The sequence below is a fragment of the Antedon bifida genome, chromosome 6 (assembly GCF_963402885.1).
Source record: "Antedon bifida chromosome 6, ecAntBifi1.1, whole genome shotgun sequence".
Classification (NCBI taxonomy): Eukaryota; Metazoa; Echinodermata; class Crinoidea; order Comatulida; family Antedonidae; genus Antedon; species Antedon bifida.
The window spans coordinates 12,745,145-12,764,118 of record NC_136231.1 but is presented as its reverse complement, the minus strand read 5'-3'; the positions used below and the strand labels follow the sequence as shown (position 1 = coordinate 12,764,118).

The 18,974-nt window shown below is 33.3% G+C and overlaps 1 long non-coding RNA gene across 2 annotated transcripts; it reads left to right on the top strand.

Annotated features, from left to right (window-relative positions):
* The first annotated feature begins 45 nt into the window (after nt 1-45).
* LOC144845773 (uncharacterized) lies at nt 46-3,152 on the top strand. 2 transcript variants are annotated; one of them, XR_013612586.1, is made up of 6 exons: nt 46-195; nt 1,293-1,336; nt 1,579-1,614; nt 1,877-1,924; nt 2,040-2,072; nt 2,610-3,152. It is a non-coding gene; the product is annotated as an uncharacterized LOC144845773 (long non-coding RNA). The 2 variants fall into 2 exon arrangements; XR_013612587.1 differs by lacking the exon at nt 46-195 and having other exon boundaries at nt 1,291-1,336; nt 1,582-1,614.
* The last annotated feature ends 15,822 nt before the right edge of the window (nt 3,153-18,974 follow it).

Below are 18,974 nucleotides of genomic sequence, written 5' to 3'. Positions count from 1 at the left end.
CTTCTTTGAATTCAGCATTGTTTATTCCAACTCATCCACGCTAGAAGGTATCAACTCAACAGAGTTTTCTGTCATTGAGGGTGTTTTCCACATATCAATCGCAGATCAACAGTAACAGTTTTGGAGAAATTTAATGTTCAGTTTAATCTAATTGAAGATTTTACAACGGATATTGCAGAACATCTGGATTCCAAGGTTGGTGATTTTTTAATTAATTATAAGTCATTTTCAAATTGTCAATGCAGTTCTCTCTCTAATTAACCATCCATCTTCTATTTAATACTGCATTATAATTCAAAAATCACCATCAATTGTAGACTAGTGACGTATCCAATCTAAGAGCAACTTCTTTTTGAAGACTACAGTCCATTTCAAATATTCAATGCAGGTCTCCCTCTATTTAACCCACTACCTTCTATTAATACTTCCCCCTACCCCAATTTTAAAAGCATCTTCAATTGTAGACTATCGTATCCACTCTAAGAGCAACTTATGTTGAAGACTAGCCAAAAGTACCTACAAGTCGACACTCCCATAAAAATCCAATTACAGACTACTTTCAAATTTGATTTCATCGGCTGTATAAATCACCTCAAATTAAAGACAACCTCCAGAACAATTGGATAAATATTGGTCAAACATTGGTCAAACAAGGATAAATATAATATTCTAGGCTTTTCCTTAGGCTTTTTGTCTGGCACTTACTTGTTTTGGGTTCAGACAGTCTTTAAGTTGTGTTAAAATACTTCTATAAGGGAACATATTAAGTGGATTGTTTTTAATAACAGATAATGATCACAAATCACAGGAGATCAGGAAAGTGCTAGATATGCACAAGCATGTGATGCGGTATATGCCCAAAATAAAAAGCAGGCAGCAGAGACTTCGAGGCCACAAGAACAGCCAATAGCCAAGGACATATCAACATTAAAGAATTATAATGCAATTGCTGTAGTTGCGGGTGAAAACGTTTTAAACACGGCGCATCTTTTTAAAAAAAAAATAGGCATTGTTGCTGGTACAATGCGAACTTCACTCTCACAAAGCATAAACACCTTAAAAACCAGAATCTCGCCAAAACCTAGATTATCTCAAAATATTTCCTGCCCTTTATATAGTCCGTACAGCTTATTACCCACACAGTACATATCTTTTACTTACCTGTTCTGCCAGTAGGTAATTGAAAAATCAGCAAATTTTGTCAAATTAACAAGTGGCAACACTTGTACAGGTAAGAAGAATAAGAAAACTTAATTTTTTTTAATTAATTATTTTATTGTGTTTTTCTATAGGAGATAACCCAGAAGCCTAGAAGTAGAAATGAATACTTTTACAGGTAAGCTTTAATATAGTTTATAAACAAAGTATGTAAAATGAGAATACTTCTTTTGCTAATAGAAGAGACAATTCCAGAGTGCCATAAAATCAAGACCATATATTTGTTGGTTCTAAACATGGAAAACAATTTTATGGTAGATCTTAAGTTCTTCAATGCAATCAGTGCAATCAAAGTACTTAATGTACAGATAGATATTAGGAATATATTAAATTGTTAACTTTTCATTTATTATTGATCAGCAGATGAAACTTTTAAAGAAGAAGAAAACATCACAGGTAAGCTTATAAAACATTACTAATAAAAATCTATACCAGCTGGTGCTGAGGTGAGGTGAAATTAAGATTGACTCTTTCTATGAAGTTCTTTTTTAGTGTTAAAATTAATTAATCCATGTCCCATTTTCCATTCCAATCTGTCCCTGTGTCATAAGAAATGTTTAAGAGTTGTGCAACTGTAGATGCCGGAAATGGCACTTATCAGACACAAATTAGATTTTCGTAAACATTACATTCTTAACATTTTATTGTTGTTTATCAGCAGATGATGCTGATAGTTATGGACAACTAGAAATTGCCACAACATCAGGTAAGTCTACTACAATATTAGCAGCAAAACATTTGAAAACACAAATGTACAATGTATCAAGAACGAAAATGTATAAAATATTAATGTTATAAATTGTTTTTGTTTACTACTATAGGAGATGACCTATACAACCATGACGATCTCACAGGTAAGTTTATATTTAAAAAGGTTCGTTCTTCACATGCCAAAGAGCATTCAATTGGTTAAAGAGCAGTGCATATATATGATTAGACTGGGTTCCAGCCCGTAAATAGTAAAGATAAATAATTTGGCACATATGATATGATAACCTACGTCATTCTTATCGGATGTTTGCGGGCATGCAAATCGATATTATACGTATAAAACGCCATATGTGCCAAAATTTACGGGCTGGAACCCAGTCTAATATAGGATGGATGTCTGAGGTTGTCATATGTACCTGTAGGCCTATACTTCTGTATTTAAGCATTTTAATTGGAATATTGTTGAACATTAAAGGGAAAGAGATCAATATAGTGTTATTTTTTAACAAGTACAGTACTACAGTAGTTAAAAAATATGGGCCGGTTGTTGGTCGCAAATATTCAATTTCTCGATTCCAAGTGGATAGCTGTTATGTGACATCAAAATAGGACAAATTTAGGACAAATACATCTGTAAGAGATGATAGAATAATTGCATTTTTGTTTTTCTCATTTTGCAGGCAAGAAAGAGGTAGCGAAATTGTTGACATCAAATCCTGGATTCTCAATTCAAAATTGGATAATTATAAGGATGAAAGTTAAGAATGAAAAAATGATGCTGATGAGTTTTTGATTTTAAAAGGTTTGAAAATAGATATAACATAACGTATGTTAACGTTCTGATTGATATACTTGTTTTTAATAGTGTTACCATATCAATTTGTCAGGCTGTTGCACCTAAGGGCGCGTTTATACAACACGCTATTACACGCATATTCAACACGCCTACGAGAAGTGTGTTCTATAACATCGAAGAGATTCCGTGTAATGAGATTTTAATTGCAAAAAAGGCTACTTGGCTGAATCCTAACATTTTGTGGATTCCCGGTTGCTGTTATTATTATAAATAATAGTGTAATTTGATATTTGGGCTACAATAGTCTATAGATTATAGCATGGATTAATTAGTTTAAACTAATTGATACATGGTTATATACTACAAGTTGATCAATTTGGAAATGTTTGCAATATTAAAAGTGTAATTTGATATTTGGGCTACAATAGTCTATAGCATGTATTAATTAGTTTAAACTAATTGATTCCGTAAATCTTCTAATTGTAACCCTGGGTTATTATTTTTTGATTGCTTTTTAGGGTGGGTTACTATTAGAAGTGGGGGGGGGGGGGGAAAGGGGGATTACTATTGGAGTAGTGGGTTATTATTACTAATCTTAAATTAGGCACCTGAAAATAGTAAGGCACCTGAAAATAGTAACCCACCCCAACTTTTCCGGTCAGCAAATCATAGAAAAATAATAAAACAGTACGAATAAATAAATTTGTTTGAACTTTATTTTATAAACTCAAAAACACTCAGTCCTCTCGAGATCAACATGCATTATCTCCTTATTTTCAAAATATTGCTGCATAATAAACGACCAGTCTTAATGTCATTTTTTCAATAGTTTTTGTGACTCTAATAATAACCTCCACCATGGGTTACTAGTAGTAGTAGTGGGTTATTATTATAGATTGACTTATAAGTTGGGTTACTACTAGAAGGGGGGTTACTATTAGAGTGTGGGTTACTATTAGAATTGACGGTACATGGTATAATACAAGCTGATCAATTTGGAAATGTTCACAATATTAAAGTGTAATTTATTAAGTTATTCAGTGATTAAATATTTCAAAGTATTTCAGCTAGAATGTCAATGTTTCTAATTTATTTTTCTTTACATTATGATCATTTATTTATACATAAAAATCATCACATATAAGACAAGAACAATTGTCCTGTAATTGATCCTGCTGGAGATAGATTTCATACATGTTAAAAACGTCAAATGTTTTTAAAAAAATTACCGGTATGAATATGAAAATATGAAGCACAATTAGTCTAGTATGTTCCTTAATAAAATTCTTAAAATTAATACTGTAACAGACTGAAATTAGGAACTATCCAGTGTATGTTAGATTCAATTAATAGTATTCCTAACACAGTACATTACTGTAGCAGCTTTGAGCGAGTAGCCAGATTTCTAATTCTTACATGATTGTACAGTAGAACAAATCATCAATAAAATAATCCAATACTTTTACTGGATTTGGACATCAGATGAATCTCTGATGAATCTAAAGATGTTAAAAACCACATGGACAATTGTTATTTAAATATTTTCAACGTCATGACAATACAAATTACATATTTAGAATATGACCTCAACTAAGAACAATATAGCCATAGAAAATGAGAAAAACTGCAACCAGCTGCCCAAGAACATTTACTCCATCAACACATCAGACACTAGGCCTATATGAAAAGGAAAAAGACATTATTAATGTTAACACAACGAGTACCAGACAACATAACTCTTTTGGGATCATTTCAGCCACCAGTTATTGCGGCCGTCAGTTATGCCAGTACATTTTTTTTTTAAATTTATTTTACATGTGCCAATAAGTATGTGTGATTTTTATAAATAAAGTTGTTTTGTTTCCGTTTTGGTTTTATTCTGCAAATTGTGGTTTTTTAAATGTTGGAAATTAGTTTATTTATTATTAGTTACTATTACCAATATTAATAATTAATATTCATTTTATCGATAACAGGATTATGGTTTCTGTATCAAGTTATAAACTCCAAGTGCATAAGAAATGAAGAAGTACAATTAAAAAAACGGGAAATATTGTGTTTATGAGATGAGCCTTGTTGTTTGGGGTATCATGTATAATAATGATATGCAGAAATAAGAAAATACGTAAACAAAAGAAATATAAGATTAATTATTATAATTAATCATTAAAACTAGATGTTAGATTAGTAAAATTTGTTTTGTATTAAGACACATTGATTAGAATTTATCGGCTGTTTAATAATTAATTAATATTTACTATATTCATAAAAACATTGCGCGGCTGATACTTGACTAGATACTAAACTAGTTTAATGGCCATTTAGTTCTGTGTTTATTTATGGCTATTTGGAGGCCTCCTTTTGTTTGGTGCGCATACAAAAGTGGGCCCGATCATCCGTTTAACACCCATACGCGAATCCTGGGCGAATATCTACTAGGCCTATTCTAGGCCTACCTAGCTAGGCTTAGGCTAGGGCCTAGCCTAGCCTACCTAGCTAGGCTTAGGCTAGGGCCTAGCCTAAGAAAGATAAGCTAAATAGGCCTAGCTAGGCCCCTAGGCTAGTTATTTTATTTTGGCCCTAATTAATAGCGATATACAGTACTATGCGGCGACTATAATAGGCTAGGCCTAACCTTTTAGCTTAGCTGACTAGGCCTATGCAACTAGTTTTTAAAATTGGTACCAACTCACCTCACGCCCAGCCAGGCGGCAAAGGCCGCATCACTTAGACCTTCTAGGCCTAGAATAGAAGACACCGACAACAAATTAAAAGACATGCCTCTTTAGGACCTAGAATTATTTATAAATTTGGTGAAACAGAATTTAACCATTTAATTATTTTGTTTTATATAAAAATTGTAGCCTTAAGGATTGACAGAAAATAAACTTAGATAGGGGTCAATCGGTTGATTTTACTTCCCTCTTTTTAGTGTAAAATGGCCTTAAGGGTAATAATAAAACTCCCCTTAGCACAGCGATTGTGGTATGAAAACGTTAAGGGGAAAGACAAAAAGTGTTATATCTGCCATTTTACCTACAAAATAAAAAAAAAGTTTGTATCGTAATTGGAATCATTAACATATATGTTGAAACGCAAAAAAGAATATATTTAGCCGATATTTTGGTTTAAAACGGTTGGAATACCATCTTTCCCACTACACCTGTACAAACCCATTTGCATAACAACGCCGACATACCACCAACGATGAGATATAAATTCTTTTCTAAGCACGTGACGAAGAGAACTATAATTCCTTTTTTTCTGACATTCAATTGTTAGTCATTCGCGGCGGTCAACGCGCCACACTGTTGAATTTTGATGTTGTTAATCTTTTACATTATATTATCCTAAATTAACCTGACTCTCTAAATATCTCTCTTTCAAAATAAAAGAAAAGCATTTTATATTTATTTTAAAAAAAGAAATCCGTAGAGATTCGAACCCCAGCCAGTAGAGCTGAGAGAATTCAATCCAAACGATAGTTACTAGAGCACTACCCGTTATGCCACAATGTACACGAGTAATAAAAGGTGACAATAGTATAGTCTTATACGCGCTTCATATTACGTCATTCTAATCGTTACGTCATAAATTTGCATATTCATGACGTAATTTTGAGGAAACGAATCTAGTTTTAACCTTGCTATTAACCAGAGGGCCGGATAGCTCAGTTGGTAGAGCGTCGTGGAACACGATTATCGTGGGTTCAAACCCCATGCCGGTCGGTGGAAAAGAGTTAAAGCTATGCGAGCTTCTGTGTTTGGGGTTCACAGATTTAAAACGTCCCCCTTTCCACCACACATTATGAGGCAATAACATCAAAGCATCTGATGTGTGGTACCCCCAAGGCTGTGAGAGAGCCTTACCGTGCTAGAGGCAAGGGAGCACACCATCATTTTTTTTGGCTTCCCGCCTCTTTCCGATCTCGTAAATTTTATGTTTGGCGCCCTCAATTTTAAGAACACCTAAGTTATGTCAGAAAATTAGGAACAAATAAATAGAAATGTGTAAAGATGCCGATGCCTAGCCTGGCTAGTGTATTCTCTCTATTTATTTAAATACATATGCATTATTGTAATAAATAATTTCACAATTTCTGTGTGAATTATTAACTTTGAACAAACGAACATTATTCCAAACCATGTACTACATTTTACTGTGTTTGATCATGAATAAATGAAATGAATTAAGTGAATAATTGATCATGAGAAATCAAAACAACTGATACAATGAATTAAATGATGAACAACAGCAGCCATCCAACCAACCCATTGATTGCTACTCTTATACAAAATTGATCAGTTGGTATGCGGTGCGTTATTATGCAAATGAGTTGGTGCAGGTGTAGTGGGGAAGACGGTATTGTTATTCATTGCGGTCAACACGCCACACTGTTGAATGTTGATATTGTTAATTATTCAAATCTTGTAAGAAAAACTATTTCTCCGGGCGGGAACCTAGCAGATCCCCTCATTTAGTTTGAAAGAAATCTCGAAAAGAAATCCATCTGGAAAAGATCTACACACATGTTCTAGCTATTCCAAATCCATTATAAAAATAATACCATTTATAATGCAAATGGCGAATGTAAAAAAAAAACAGACGTTAAGGCGAAATCGCAAAATTATATTTGTTGACAAATGTTATGGACATTTTAATTCACGTTCATTCCCGTGATATAGTATAGTTTAAACTACACACTGTTCTAGCTATTCCAAATCCAGTATAAATTATAATACCATTTATAATGCGATGTAGGCCTAGGCCTAGGCCTAAATGGCGAATGTTAAAAAAACAGACGTTAAGGCGAAATAGTAAAATTATATTTGTTGACAAATTTTATTGAAATTTTAATTCACGACTGCTTTAATCTCACTCTTCCCTGATATAGTGTAGTCAAAACTACTATCACACATGTTCTAGCTATTCTAAATCCACTAAAAAATAATAATACCATTTATAATTTGCAATGTAAATGGCGAATGTTAAAAAACAGACGTTAACTTAAGGCGAAATAGTAAAAAGAGCTGTTCCCAATTAAACGAGGGGTTCTAGTATAATATAAATGTAGGCCTACACTATAATAGCTTATGAGAAGAAAAATTTACTACACAAATGTTATAATGTAAAAGAAAAATACTAGTATCAAGTTTTTTTTTTAAAATAACTTAGGCGCACTTTTAGTAAAAAAAATGTTGTAAATGTATAGTAGAACCATAGGCATCATATTTTGAAAAATAAAAAATGTCCAAATCCTCTAAAATTCTAGTAAATTACCCAATTTGAACAAAATTGAAGTTGGTTAAGTATTTTTCCACGATGGTTTTTGAATGATGTTTTTACAGTTTTATTTTATCCAAATAATACTAAATTTCTATCACTAATAAAAATCTAACTTTTCGATATACTGTATTACAATTTTGGAATTAAATACTCTTTTATGAGTGGAACACACTTATGCTATTAAATATTAAAATGTAATGTAATTATTAGTCATTAATTAGATATTACTTAACTTTTTTTCCCCGTTATTTGAAACCTACGCGAAATAATAAGAGAGGACGCTGTTTTACTGGTAATAGATTTGGTTATTATGTGTTGTATTCTTCCGCTCGAGTATTCTTTAACCCCACAGACTACATCGCCCAGATAAATAGCGAGATCCTAAATATTTTTGTATTCTTATATACTATAGGAAAGATGATTCCATTTTGCTAAAGGAACCTTTAGAAATACAATAGCTTTATTTATTTGCAGTTTATTCAACAAGAAACGGAAACTAAATATCTAAATAAATAAAGTATAGACATAATGAATTAAATTAATAAGTACTTTTAGTACGAGAAAATGTATTATCAATGGGCAAAATGTGTAGCATTGATGCCATAAAAAATAAATTGACGAGTATCGGTAAATATGTAGGCTTAGCTCGTGGTTCAGTGTAGCGGAGGAAATTCACTTTAGCTGCGTATCCTTATTACCACAACGCAAGAGAAATTGGCCTAACGGGTAGGCCTAGGACTTGTAGTGTGGGGGGCCTAGAAAGTCAAGCAGAGTGCCTCGGCCAACCTACGTTCCCTAGTAGGTAGAATAATAATAATTTATTAGGAAATTACACCTTTGCATCGGTGGCACACACAGAAGTGGTGCATCCAAATTAACATAATACATCAAAACATAACAATACATAATATGACGGATACAGGTTCTTAAACTATTTGCAAAAATATAAAAGAAAAATCATTATCAACATGGTAATACAGGTACTGTATTAAATTGTCCTACAGTATCATAGGTTTGAGTTGATAATTTAAAAAGGTATATAAAAATAAACATAAAATATATAGTAAAGAGTTTACATTACAAACCATTGTGTTTCAACATCAGGTACTGAAGACCTATAGTTGTTATCACAGGTGTATAATATTTACAAATCATATATAAAAGCAACAATACAAAAGAAAAACAATCTATATATTGGGAGATTTAAGTTCTGACCGTTTCTCCCATGCAGCTCTTGTGTATTGTTTACAAAACAAATCAAAAAAGGTCTCAGATTCTTTACAAATCGCGATAGAATCTCCACCTAAAATATACTGTAATTTATCATCAGCACTGGCTGTTGTGTAACGATTCCATGTGTCATAATCATTACAGAGCACAAGATTATTTTGTAGAATGGATAATTCTTTCATTTTAATATTATCAAATGCTTTACAGTTTAATAAAAAATGTTTAATGTCTTCAATTTCACCATTCCCACATAAAGTACAAAGACCGGACACATCATTGGACCATTTATAAGTTTTACAATCTAAAGGTAGAGTGTTAGATCTTAATTTAAATTTCAGACTTGTCTCATAAAAATGTGTTTTATCAAGTAAATATTTTTCTAAATTAGGGAAAGGTTTCAATTTTGAGTATAAATTTAATGTGGTTTTTTGCATTATATTATTTGACCACTCTGATTTATATGATTCTGACACACATCGCTCGACATTGCTGACTGAGAAAGGAACAAGAGTTAAACTATCATTATCAAAAACATTGTTGTAAAAGCCTATATCTGTACATTTTTCAAATATGTCAACACAACTACTAAGAAATTTATATTTTAAACGATCAAAGTCACATTTCAATTGTAGCATAGAATTAAGTACAATATTAGGCCACCTGTGGTCATCCATAGTTATAAAACGATTAAATAATTTAACTCTGGACAGTTTGTGTAACTTGGATAATGGAACCCACCCAAGGTCACCATAAAGTGCCTCTTTTGGAGTATACCGTGGAGCTTTGAGAAGAAAGCGGGCCATTTGCAATTGCACTTTCTCTAGGTCTTCGTTATCCTTCTTGGAATTATTATACCAAATGCTACAAGCATAATTTATTGAAGGAATTGCAATGGTTTTCCACAGTATGTTTCCATAGTACACCCGGTTAAAGTCATCAAGGTTAGCTATGATACCTTTGATATAAGCTATAAGCCGGTTGCCCTTTTGGATAACATGTTCATAATGTGAATGTTCACTCATGTTTGAGGAAATATAGACCCCTAAATATTTATAACTATTTACTTCTTTTATCGATTTTTCACCTAATTTCCACTCTTTATCTTTATTTATGCGTTTTCCAACAACCATGACATTTGATTTTTCATGATTAAAACCAAGTTTCCATTCTTTGGCGAATATATTGGCAATTTCTAACATTTCAGTCATTTCCCTTTCATTATTAGCAATCAATATAACATCATCAGCCCAAAAGAGCCCTCCCATCCAGACACCATTCATTCTTACCCCGAAATTGCTTTCACGAAGAAGTTTAACAAATTCATTAATAAATATAGAAAATAAAATTGGTGAGAGTACACACCCTTGTTTTACTCCTTTGTGGATATTAAACTCATCAGTCATGCTTTCCCCCACTTTTACTTTTGCTTTAACATTGTCATATAGTGAGCTTATTATTTTCCAAATTTTCCCTCTAACTCCCGTATCCCAGGCACATTTTAGGAGACCATCACGCCATACACTATCAAATGCTTTTCGGAAGTCCAGGAAAGCTAGATGTGTAGTTTTACCTTCAATTGAACGACAAGATAAAATACTTTTCAATGTAAAGATGTGATCTTCACAACGGTGATAGGCTCTAAAGCCTCCCTGGACTTCCGAAAGTATATTTTCTTTTTCAACAAAACAAGATATATACATTGAGATTACTCTGTTAAATATTTTGGAAACACAAGATGTTAATGAGATGCCTCTATAATTATTTAGGTCTTTACGATCTCCCTTTTTAAATATTGGTACAACGATACTCATATTCCACTCACTTGGGATTGTTTCTAATTTGATAATTCTATTAAATAAACAAACTAGTGATGCCGCTAAAGCGTCTCCACCATTTTTTAAAAGCTCATTGGTTATTCCATCAACTCCCGGAGCTTTATTATTTTTAGCGATGGCAAGTGCCTCAATGATTATATCAAGGTCTATATTAATGTCACATAGTAAATTTTCGTCATCGTTATCATTACCTAATGTTTTAGAACGCATCTCATCAACCGCCCGCTTTGTTAAATATGTAAAACAATCATAATCGTTATTAGCCTTACCTAAGTTCTCCCAATACTCTTTAACAAAATAAAGTATTTTTCCTTTATCACAAGTAGTTTCATCTGATTCTGGGATTTTTACACAATTAATGCCTGATTTACTACGTTTGTCATTAGACCCTTTTAATATGTTCCAAAAGTCCCTACAGGATGGTCCTCCTTTATTAGCAATCTCTACCGATTTATTTACCCTAGTTTCAGTAATTTTCTTAGATATAAGTTTTTTGGCATGTATCCTTTTTTCTTGATAAGATTGCCACAGATTATCTGTGTGAGCACAATTGGGATCTAATTTAACTGAGCGTCTATGAGCACGAGCAGCCTCTCTTCGTTCTGCTATTGCTTTTTTAACTTCATTATCAAACCAATGTTTACGTTTTTTACTTAATTTCTTAATACCAATACCATCCTTAGCTGAAGAAACAACAATAGATTTCCAGGATTCCCACAAGTTATCAACATTATTAAAGCCATCAGCATCCCAGTTGGAAAAGTTGTTTTCAATATTTTCTTGATACTTAACAATGTAGAATGTTAATTTAGACCAGGCCATTTTTAAATAGGGCTGTATAGCGGAAATAGTTCTGGTGGTTCTACTTATATTTATTTGTATTAAATGATTTACCAAATCCTATACTTATACTACCTTAACAGAAAAATTAGTAATAAACTAATAATTACTTCTACGGGAAAATATTTTATATCGACGGGGCAAAAAATATCTGCATTCTTAAACAATAAGTTGACGAGTCTCAAAAAGTGTGGGCCTAGGCCTATTTAAGTGTTTTTTTTGCACGAACCTCCTGCGGGGAAGTTTGATTTCGGCCTAGCTGGCCTATCCGTTGTATTGTATTGTATAGCAATACACTTTTTATACTTAGCTAGGCCTATAGGCCCCTAGCTAGTAGTTTTTTTATTGGAATGTGGAAGGATGTCTTCGTATCAAATTAGCTTTGGATACAAATTGTTTTTTTTAAGGTAAAGTGGTTGCAACAATAGAATAGGCCTAGGCCTAGGCTAGGCCTAGGCCTAATCATAATAATAGGCCTAGGCCTAGTATTAGCTCTAGGCCTATAGTCTATTATAGCTCTAGGCCTAGTTAGGCTAGCTAGGCCTATATGACAGATCTGTTTTCTTCTTCTTTCTTTTATGGGAATGGGTTAGGCCTATAAGGCCTAGCTAGGCTAGGCCCCTAGTATTATTACTATAGGCTATATCGTTAGTCTAGTATCAAGCTAGCCTAGGCCGAAGACCCTATATTCAATTAGGCCTAGCTTAGATATCAATTGGTTTTTCTGTTGACAGCTTTCATTCTAAAAACTAGGAAATGTAATTTTGGTTTAAGGTTTATTTTTTTTAGGCCCAGCAGGCTAGCCTACATGCTGGGACCTATCATCCTAGTATTGGCCTAGCCTATATACCAATACCTAATAAATACAGTACAATCTATCCGCATGTCCTATATTAAACACCAAACCAAAGACTATTCAGGGTTATATGTAACAAATACGATGTAAATAGGCCTATATGCTTTTTATAAATCAACTTCAGTTCCAAAAAGTCAATATTTATATAGTTAAAAACAAGGAATATTTAAATAACGCTAACTGTTACGCCGTACACATCTTTTGATCGATTCAATAAGCAATATTTTATAATTCGAGATCTGTGCTGACTTGTCTGTGTTCTTGGGTGATTCTTCAGACAAGACATAAAGTTGTTGGTCACTGTCTGTACGACCTAATAATTAATAATTAATTAAAAAATTAGTAGAATTGTTATTGTTTCTTCAGAAGAAAAAAATCTCAAAATGACCAACAGAAGACGACTGGATATGTGTTTTGAAGCATCACATATTAGAAGACAAGACCCAGATGGACATTTACTGTATTCTATTTGAAGGAAAAGGTAATCTTATAATATGCTTACTAATATTTTATGCAGTGTAGTGAAATTCAGGCATCACTGCATCAGTGGAAAATTCAGAATGTTAACACCAGACCATGATTTACTGGCTAATTGTTAAAAAGTGATATATTGTGATATATGCAGTAGTTATTTGAAAAAAAACCATAAATCATTAATTAAAAATACTGTTGCAGCCAATGGCGCAATTGCAGATAATTCTTCTTTTTATAAAAAAAAGTGCAAAAAAGAATTATAAGGCTTCCATTTCAGCAGGGCTTGATTTTTGTTTTTGTTGTGACTAGCCCACTGGGCAAGATAACTTAACTTAATTATATTAAGCCTATAGTTTAAGTAAATGCTAAATTAAATTATAAATAAACAACTATAAAATAAAATTATTTTTAATTTACACTAAAATATGTTTTAATGTTAATAATAAATTAAGTACAAAGTACTGTAAAATATTTCATCCCAATTGTTAATTAACTTAATCAACGGGTAAGTATAATGTTCCCTTAGGTTGCTTTCTTGGATATTGGAGAAGTTACTGTAGAAGGTCCAGCGGTTGTATACATTTCATAATGGCTTCAGTCCTGCTATCGGGATGTTTGGTACTTCAGGACTAACAATTCAGGATAATGTAATTCACCACACAGTTGGAGCAGGTAAGCAATGCCAAAATACTTCTCTTTCCCTTATATAGTAACTTACATTTTAGATTAATCTGCTGTTCTGTCTTTCCTGGTACATATCAAGACCGCTACAATGCTGAGGATATATCGTGGCCAGCAGGTATTGAAATTGAGAGCTCCAGAGATGTCATCCTACAAGACAACACTGTGGTAGGCTCTGAGATGGTGCTGTACCATGTCAGTGGGGAGATTGTGACGTTGAAAGTCAATGGAGCAACAACGAAGGCCATACTTCTTTGCACGGTGTTCATGACGAGGGATGGTCAGAGAGACTGCACACAGATTGCCAATTTCTTCATCTGGAAGAATTGGGATTATGGAGTCTTTTTCCAAATTTCGAGTTCCCTTGTAAATGACTGATCTTGTTCTTGCTGACAACAAAATCGGGGTGATGCCATTTGTCATTGAGCCATCTTCTCTTAGTCATGAAGCTGTTGATAAGTATGTGTGAGAATGGACGTTTATAATTGGTACAAGCCTGTTCTTTGATTGCGATGAGTTACAGGTAGGTTCAGTAAGATTTAACATTAAATAGCATGTTACAAACCGAATACTGTATATATGTAAAAATCATAATGAATGAAACAATGTTAATGACGATGAAATAAAAGTGGGAAACCAAAAAAAAAAAAAAAGAAAAGATATAAACAGTTTCAATAAATATAAACATTTTTATTATTCATTTTAAAAGATGTTTTTTTTTTTTTCTGTATTTCAATTTTTATTATATTTTCATTTTGGGGAACTCTATTTTGCATTCTGTCAAATAAAATCAATGTATAGATATTATACAGTATATGCATACTTGACTTTCAATTTCTTCATCTGGAAGAATTGGGATTATGGAGTCTTTTTCCAAATTTCGAGTTCCGTTGTAAATGACTGATCTTGTTCTTGCTGACAACAAAATCGGGGTGATGCCATTTGTCATTGAGCCATCTTCTCTTAGTCATGAAGCTGTTGATAAGTATGTGTGAGAATGGACGTTTATAATTGGTACAAGCCTGTTCTTTGATTGCGATGAGTTACAGGTAGGTTCAGTAAGATTTAACATTAAATAGCATGTTACAAACCGAATACTGTATATATGTAAAAATAATAAAAGTGGGAAACCAAAAAAAAAAAAAAAAGAAAAGATATAAACAGTTTCAATAAATATAAACATTTTTATTATTCATTTTAAAAGATGTTTTTTTTTTTTTCTGTATTTCAATTTTTATTATATTTTCATTTTGGGGAACTCTATTTTGCATTCTGTCAAATAAAATCAATGTATAGATATTGTACAGTATATGCATACTTGACTTTCACTCGAAAGGAAATTTGTCAAAGGACTTTCTTACTCTTCTACCTCCTTTTTCTTAACGTGTACTGATAATGCCATTCCATTGTGTAATCAGTTACGTAATTTATAAATTCTGATTAAAATATTACATTTTTCCATTAACATTTTCATGTAAATATTTCAGAATCAACCGGAGAATGCAGGTCAAAGTGCAAAACAGCGTGCACCTCGTCCAGAGAACGGAAATGCTGGATTCGTGTGGGCAAATTTCATGTAATGGTGCTCAATTTTTTCAATTTCATGGTATACATAATTACCCAGCTATTGCTTGAAGCACAAGATTGCAAGGTATGTAAAAGCATGACATAATCTGGTCCTTACTTGGACAAACCTAGTCCTTACTTCGACAAACCAACAACTGCCATTGTTTGAGTTCTATTGCAGGAAACGCATACTCATACTGTTTACACATGAAGCTGAATGCTTATAGGTACAAAGAAGGTAGCAGTCAGAGACAAGAACAGGGTTTACATACATATACCTAATTTAGGGTAAGTACTAATAGTATTTATCCTATATATCTACGGACCGCTTGCATTTATCCAAGTTACGTTATTGTAAATCATTGTGTATCTTTACTTGCTAATTGCATTATTCTCATCAACCTAGTACACTTTCTGTACCTACAATACTTTTCATTTAATCTTAACACTACAGTAAAGTTAAAAAGACCCCCTTCCCTACGTTTTTTAGATCTAATTTAAGGTCACAAACTACAATTAATGTAAAAATAAATATTATATGGTAACTTTTTTGTCTTTAAATGGTTAAAAATGTGAAAAATAAGTTGATTCTAGTAATTTTAGTGGCCCGCTATAAATCCCAAAATGCATTGCGTGCGGATTGATATTTTTGTTTTTCTTCTGTAATTCACCCACTTTTTGATTGATCGTGAAGCCAAAACAAATGGAAGACTCATACATTTTCACCGAAAATACCAGGTTTTCCCCATTTTGTATCAACGGAGTCTGGCAAATATAGAAAGACAATTAATGCAGCAACTATACAACTTCAGGCTAGGTTTATAACTAGCATACGATATTCGTACGTTACCGATGTTTACCGGCTAGGCCTACAAAACTCAGCCTAGCTAGGCTAGACCTAAAGACTGCCCACGAGAGGTCATTCGCAGCGAGCTACATAGGTAGTGCATTGTTTCTCACTTTTTATCATAATTTACCATAAAACGTACATTTAAGACAAGGAATGACCTTGCTTAATGTTTTTAAAGTAATATATATGTATTATTTTTACAAAACGTCACAAATTGAAGGGAAGGGGTCTTTAATCCTTCTGAGTGCGTGGAGATGGATTGTGATGCATTTAAGAATGCAATGATCAGAGACGAAGATGGTGGAATTCTAGTAGGATCACGGCCTGGTTATGTTATTCCTGATTCTGCATACGAGTGGGATAGAGATCCGAGACGTGGACTTAGAATTATAGGATTATAGAATTTCAAACATGATGGTTACAGACATCAATGGTAGTAAAATCTTTTATCTAATCTGCTCTTTTCATTAAGGTATCATTGGTACAGAAGACTGCATATGGCATGAATCTTGGCAGGCTTTTGAATGCTATGACTACGATTACGCTATGTTGATTATTGAAAGTCTTGATCCTGACACAAGAATTACGACGTCTTCACCAATCGTCATTGTGTCTAACGGTTATGTTGATTTGATCAATGGACCACAAGATCACGGCTGGTGTCATGGGTACACATGTCAAGAGCGCATCAGCACATTTATGTCTATCGTTGCAATTGGAGAGACTTATGAGATGTATATGAGAGTTCAACGAACACAGCTCCAGATCAGAAAATAGTTGTCGGCATCTGGTATGCCAATCCTCAACGCTTAGATGTGTACCATCAAGGTCACTATGTCATGCCAAATAACAGGCAGCTGGATGGAGATATGTTCATATGGGTTCCAGAAGATCCAAATAGACCAGACGATCAGTTCATGACTCCAGCATTTATGGCGAGAACTATTTTGATCGCGATTGGCAGACTCTTTGGATACTTATACGTGGTAGTGACCCAATTGACATCATCACTACACCGGTTATAATGGTTGACGTTGGTGTGGCTTCTATTAAGTATCACATAATCTATCCAGATTTCTTCTTTTTTCAGTTTTATATGTTTAGAAATGAGTTGAATTTTATTTCATTGCCTATTCTTTTAATATCTAAACAATAATTAATATTTCTTCCTTACAGGCAATTCAACCCTAGAACATGATGAGTTAGTTAACCTTCAAGCAGAAATTGTTAATGCAGCACAAACCGGTACTTTGTACGAGAGTCTTGAAGTTGAGGTTATTAGCAATGACCGATCCTTCTCCCCCAGCCGAAGACCCAACAAGGGGTGTGAGAGCAACAAATACAACAGGAGGTCCAAGTACAGGCAATAAAACGTAAGTCACATTTAAGAAGTAATGAGTTGAAGTAGAGTTTTCTGTAGAGTTACTGTAGTAAAGAACTGGCTTGTATCGTCTTGTCCAAAGTCTTAAATTGTATTCTCATGTGTGGCTTGTAACGAACATAACCATAATGCCTATATCATTACAAAACAACATAACTAATTGGTTCACAGGTATTCTGAGAAGCAAGCTGAAGAAGAGGCATCTAGTGACCCAGGAGTAGAAACCATCTATCAATTCTCAAGCACAATGAGTATACGTGTACAACGGCTGATGCTATTTGAGATTCAACCTTGCATCTCTATATTGGATACCAGTGTAGATTTAACACAATTCTTTCTAAACTCCAATATAGGCTATCAAGCTGTGGTAATACACCATAGGTTTGATACAAATATTCTACGAAAAAAAAGGAATTATTCAATGATTTTTACAGGGTGAAATTGTGCAAAATCTGGGACATTCTTCACATCCATGGAAAATGCCCAGGAGTATCTGATGCAGAGCTCGTCAGCAACAACACTGTAGATATAATCCATGGCTGGGCCAACTTCACTGATCTTGCCATTAATCTGTCAGGAAGTGGTTACTTTTTTTAATTCAGCATTGTTTATTCTAACTCATCCACGCTAGAAGGTATCAACTCAACAGAGTTTTCTGTCATTGAGGGTGTTTTCCACATATCAATCGCAGATCAACACTAAAAGTTGTTGAGAAATTTGATGTTCAGTTTAATCTAATTGAAGATTTTACAATGGATATTGCAGAACATCTGGATTCTAAGGTTGGTGATTTTTTAATTAATTATAAGTCATTTTCAAATTGTCAATGCAGTTTTTCTCTCTAATTAACTATCCATCTTCTATTTAATACTGCATTATAATTCTAAAATCACCATCAATTGTAGACTAGTGTATCATTATTAGTATTATACTAAATTCAAAATAATTAGGCTATCTATAACTCTGTGGAACTATAGTACCAATAATAATAATTATCATTACTTACTAGTATTGCCTATTTTACTAAATAAAAGGCTTTAACTAATCCCTAGAGCCGATGGACACTGTACTAAAGAGAGAAGTTACCTGTCAAGCAAAAAATTTGCAACATCAGAATTACTTGCTAAATTATTTGCTTCTTTTACTACGGACCATCTCTGAAATGTATCGAAGTTTAGCAAAATTCTGCGAGCATTTGACGCTACATTACGTGTAAGTTTGCGCCTTTTCTTTTCCGATGATCTCAATCC